The following is a 6,007-nucleotide window of genomic DNA, read 5'->3' on the forward strand; positions in this document are numbered from 1 at the left end:
CATGAGCCTGTGTATCCTTAGCTGAAATGCACAGAGAGACTTCTATTGGTCGAGCGATGCCTCCTGCTTTGTTAGAACATTGGAATACAATTCATGTCCTGTGTCTTTGATAAAATAATTTATAAGGTTTAAGATAAATGATTAAATAATAGTACCCGGAAACTTAACCGTTAGGGATTAGAGGTTATGTAGCATGGATAAGGAGTAATTAAAAATATTAAACATAGGTCCAACTAGGTTGGACTGGGGAAGAGAGGAATGTATGTGTGTGCCTAAGAAAACACCTAGAAACAATTCAACTATGGTTGAACCGACCCGGCTATAACTCTGGGAAGATAAGATAGGACAGGGAACACCCCTCCAGGTTTCCTTTATCTGGGGGGGGACTGGAACTGTCAGCTGGGTAGTGAGAAACTGTGGTGAGAATTCTGGAGAAGAAGATAGCTCTCCTAATGTTAGTGTGCATGTGTGTGCGTAGGTTAGAAGTATGTTATAAAAGGAATATATTTGTACATGAACGGTAGAGCTCTCGTGAATAAAACTGGGTTTGACTATTGTGAGCTGGGAATTTTGTCTGTTTCATTTAAACCAGAACTTTACAAATTCTGGGTTGCAGACACATTAGAATAATTGAAAATTAAAAACATTGATAATGAAATTCTATATCAGTCTTATAGTGTGTAATACAACTGAGGGAATTAAGAGAAAAACTTGATGTATATAGAATGTTGTGAACAAAGTCACAAGTGCTTGAATACTTATTTAAGCCCTAAAGGATTGCCCTTTGCATATGGCCTTCCTGGTAAATTCATTTTTATGTTTGTTTTTGTGTGTGTGCGTGCGTTCATCCGTGCGTCTTCCCTGTCTGTTGCCCTGGCAATTATCAAAAAGCTCATTTGTATCAAGGTATAACAGCTTGGGTGCCTGCTTGAAGTATTTAAAAAGAGCATCTTGCTTTTAATCATTGGTGTACCTCTACAGGACTCAAGCTGATTAAACTCGGGGGAGTGGAGACTCAGCCCTTTGAAAATCAGGCTCCCACTTCAACCACTTCCAGTCTTCAAACCTCCAAAAAACTACGACTAAATAGGACAGCGTTTCCCAAACTTGGTTCCGGGGACCTCAAGGGTTGCACGTTATGGTTTTTGCCCTCGAACAACACAGCTGATTCAAATAATCAAAGCTTGATGGAAAAGTTTGTTATTTGAATCCACGGTGTAGTGCTATGGCAAAAAAAACGAAATGTGTATCTCAGGACTGAGTATGGAAAATTCTGAAATAGCACATCACTGATTCTCTCTGTAGCAGGATTTTTTTGAAGGCAGTCCCCCACCGAGGGTAATCTTTCCTGCGTGGTTTTATGTCAATAGTCGAGAGGCACTTCACCACATTTAACAAATAGGAGGTTAAAAAGTGGTGAAGTTTCCCTTCAAAAGATCCTAAACTCACTATCTCCTCTGACATCATAGGGGGAAGCCATCTCTATACCCAGGACCATACTAGACCTGAATGGCACCCTATTCCCTACACTCTTAAAAAAGGTTCTTCAGCTGTCCCCATTGGATAGCTATTTTTGGTTCCATGTAAAACCCTTTTTGGCTCCAGGAAGAATCATTTTGGGTTCCATCTAGAACCCTCTGTAGGGTTCTACTATACATGGAACCCAAAAGCGTTCTACCTGGAATCAAAATAGTATTCTGACCCTTTACTCTGTACTTTGTTGAAGCACCTTTGGCAGCGATTACAGCCTTGAGTCTTCTTGGGTATGATGCTACAAGCTTAGCACAACTGTATTTGGGGAGATTCTCCCATTCTTCACTGCAGATCCTCTCAAGCTCTGTCAGGTTGGATGGGGAGCGTCGCTGCACAACTATCTTCAGGTCTCTCCAGAGATGTTTGATCGGGTTCAAGTCCAGGCTCTGGCGGGGCCACTCCAGAACATTCAGAGAACTAACGAGTCAGTAAACCCACTACAATCATGCAGTAACGTTACAGTGTACAGTCAGTAAGCAGTTTAGCTGGTATACGCTCCCCATCCCGAAACCACTCCTGCATTGTCTTGGCTGTGTGCTTAGGGTCGTTGTCCTGTTGGAAGGTGAACTTTCGCCCCCAGTCTGAGATCCTGAGCACTCTGGAGCAGGTTTTCATCAAGGATCTCTCTCTGTACTTTGCTCCGTTCATCTTTCCCTTGATCCTGACTAGTTTCCCTGCCCCTGAAAAACATCCACACAACAGGAAGCTGCCACCACCATGCTTCACCATAGGGATGGTATTGGCCAGATGATGAGCGGTACCTGGTTTCCTCCAGCATTCAGGTCAAAGAGTTCAATCTTGGTTTCATCAGACCAGAGAATCTTGTTTCACATGGTCTGAGAGTCCTTTAGGTGCCTTTTTGCAAACTCCTGTCATGTGTCTTTTACTGAGAAGTGGCTTCTGTCTGGCCACTCTACCATAAAATCCTGATTGGTAGGAGTGCTGCAGAGATGGTTGTCCTTCTGGAAGGTTCTCCCATCTTTACAGAGGAACTCTAGAGCTCTGTCAGAGTGACCATTGGGTTCTTGGTTACCTCCCTGACCAAGGCCCTTCTCCTCTGATTGCTCAGTTTGGCCAGGCGGCCAGCTCTAGGTAGAGTCTTGGTGGTTCCAAACTTCTTCCATTTAAGAATGATGGAGGCCACTTTGTTCTTGGTGGACCTTCAAAGCTGCAGACATTTCTTCATACCCTTCCCCAGATCTGTGCCTCGACACAATCCTGTCTCTGAGCTCTACAGACAATTCTTCGACCTCATGGCTTGGTTTTTGCTCTGACATGCACTGTCAACTGTGGGACCTTATAAATGCAGGTGTGTGCCTTTCCAAATCATGTCCAATTGAATTGACCACAGGTGGACTCCAAGCACATTGTAGGAACATCTCAAGGATGATCAATGGAAACAGGATGCACCTGAGCTCAATTTTGAGTCTCATAGCAAAGAGTCTGAATACTTATGTAAATAAAATAAAATTTTATTTTGTCATTATGGGGTATTGTGTGTAGATGAATGAGGGGAATTTAATCAATTTTAGAATAAAGCTGTATCGCAACAAAATGTGGAAAAAGTGAAGTGGTCTGAATACTTTTCCAATGCGCTATACATTTGTATGCAACAAGTCATACTAATACCAAGGAGGCCTACCATTGAGACAGATGGCATCCGTGCCATTTCAGTTCAAGCTCATTGCCGACCAGCATAATCCCCTTGGAGGGTGTCGTCTTTAATATTGCTGTCTGTGGGAGTTCAAGATGCCACAGACTAGAAGTAATGAAAATAACATTTTGCTGCAACGTGCAACACATATATGAAGGAAATGTGTCTTCATTGACACTAGGCAAAATCATCAGTTTCTCAATTTCCCTCTTCTTTGTCTCACACATTACATGTGTGTATTTTCTGCTCTTTGTCTTTCCCTCTGTGCAATAAAAAGTTAGCTATTAAGAGGAAAGTGACGAACTAACACAAACCAGAAGGCTTTCTCTGCTGCTCTATGATCCAAAACTATAGTCATACTTAGATAAACCCACTAACATACTTACAATGAGAAAACAACCCAACCCGGAGTACCTTCATGTCCTATCTAAACAACCCTGAGTACCTTCATTTCCTATCTAAACAACCCTGAGTACCTTCATTTCCTATCTAAACAACCCTGAGTACCTTCATTTCCTATCTAAACAACCCTGAGTACCTTCATTTCCTATCTAAACAACCCTGAGTACCTTCATTTCCTATCTAAACAACACTGTAATGTCTCCCCACAGAGGATGTCTCCACTCTCATTCACTGGACCAGTTCAGTATATGATTCAACCCCTTCAAGTGGCCCATTTCTCTCTCTCTCACACACACACACACACACACACACACACACACACACAGAGGAAGTGAATCAGAGTGCGGCTGGGGGCTTTCTTTCGAAGGGGTGGGACAGAAACGGCAGCGAGCTAGCCAAGCCCAGCAGGTTCTCTCTCTGTGTGTCTGTGAAAGGGAAACGCTCCTCGTGGACCACAGCTGAACCAGCTAAAGCCCAGACCTTAAAGGGGCTGTTCAACCATTTGAAATTACAGTTAAAATGGATGTAACTTTCAAAAGTGGTCTAAAGTCTGCAGGCTACAATTCCAGTAAATGGGAGTTGGAGGTTTGATGACAAGCTTAAATTCAGGCGTGAATTATCAGTACTTTTTTTGTGAATTAATCTGACATTTTTTTGTGAAATTATGGTCATTTTCTGACCATTTCTACACCGAAGAAAAATATGAACGCAACATGTAAAGTTTTGGTGCCATGTTTCATGAGCTGAAATAAAAGATGCCGGAAATGTTCCACGCTTCTCATGGATTTAATTCCTCAAAGTTCACATCGCAGAAGTCGTTGATTCCTCCACAGGTCGAATTTCATAAACTTGCACGTTTCTTGACGTTTTCCACCCCCAAGAATGGAATGGTGTTTTTCGATGTGGGAATTGCTTTCGCTACTCAAATGAATTAATTTGCCAAAAGAGCGCAACATCTTCTACCAAGACCACACCTTCTATTCAGCTAACCAATGAGAGACGACAATGATGGGTCTCGAGTCGGCATCAGAAAGATACAACATAACAACTGATATCTAACAAGGCAAACCCAATGGCATATGTGGGTATATGAAAATATACTGAACAAAAATATAAACGCAACATGCAACAATTTCTAAGATATTACTGAATTACAGTTCATATAAGGAAACCTTATTTAACTCAAATTTTGTGCACAAACTTGTTTACATCCCTGTTAGTGAGCATTTCTCATTTGCCAAGATAATCCATCCACCTGACAGGTGTGGCAGAAGCTGATTTAAACAGCATGATCATTACACAGGTGCACCTTGTGCTGGGGACAGTAAAAGGCCACTCTAAAATGCGAAGTTTTGTCACACAACACAATGCCATAGATGTCTCAAGTTTTTAAGGAGTGTTCAATTGGCATGCTGACTGCAGGAATGTCCACCAGAGCTGTTGCCAGATAATTGAATGTTCCTTTCTCTACCATAAGCTGCCTCCAACATCGTTTTAGAGAATTTGGCAGTACGTTCAACTGGCCTCACAACCGCAGACCACGTGCATGGCGTCGTGTGGGCGAGCGGTTTGCTGATGTCAACATTGTGAACAGAGTGCCCCATGGTGGCGGTGGGGTTATGGTATGGGCAGGCATAAGCTACTGACAACAAACACAATTGCATATTTTTTCAATGGCAATTTGAATGCACAGAGATACCGTGACGAGATCCTGAGGCCCATTGTAGTGCCATTCATCCGCTGCCATCACCTCATGTTTCAGCATGATAATGCACGGCCCTATGTCAAAGATCTGTACACAATTCCAAGAAGCTGAAAATGTCCCAGTTCATGTCCCAGACATGTCACCCATTGAGCATGTTTGGAATGCCCTGGAGTTACGTGTAGGACAGCATGTTCCAGTTCCCGCCAATATCTAGCAACTTCGCACAGCCATTGAAGAGGAGTGGGACAACACTCCACAGGCCACAATCAACAGCCTGATCAACTCTATGTGAAGGAGATGTGTCGCGCTGCATGAGGCAAATGGTGGTCACACCAGATACTGACTGGTTTTCTGATCCACGCCCCTACCTTTAAAAAAAATATATATCTGTGACTAACAGACACATATATGTATTCCTAGTCATGTGAAATTCATAGATTAGGGCCTATTTAATGTATTTAAATTGACAGATTTCCTTATATGAACTGTAACTCAGTAAAATCTTAGAAATTGTTGCATGTTGCGTTTATATATTTCAGTATACTTTCTTTTTTTTTCTTCAATGGGATATGGGGGTTTGCCTTATTAGATATCAGTTGTTATGTTGTATCTTTCTGATGCCGACTCGAGACCCATCATTGTTGTCGCTCATTGGTTAGTTGAATAGAAGGTGTGGTCTTGGTCGAAGATCTTGCGCTCTTTGGCAAATCAAT

The sequence above is a fragment of the Salvelinus sp. IW2-2015 genome, linkage group LG21 (genome assembly GCF_002910315.2).
Source record: "Salvelinus sp. IW2-2015 linkage group LG21, ASM291031v2, whole genome shotgun sequence".
Classification (NCBI taxonomy): domain Eukaryota; kingdom Metazoa; phylum Chordata; class Actinopteri; order Salmoniformes; family Salmonidae; genus Salvelinus; species Salvelinus sp. IW2-2015.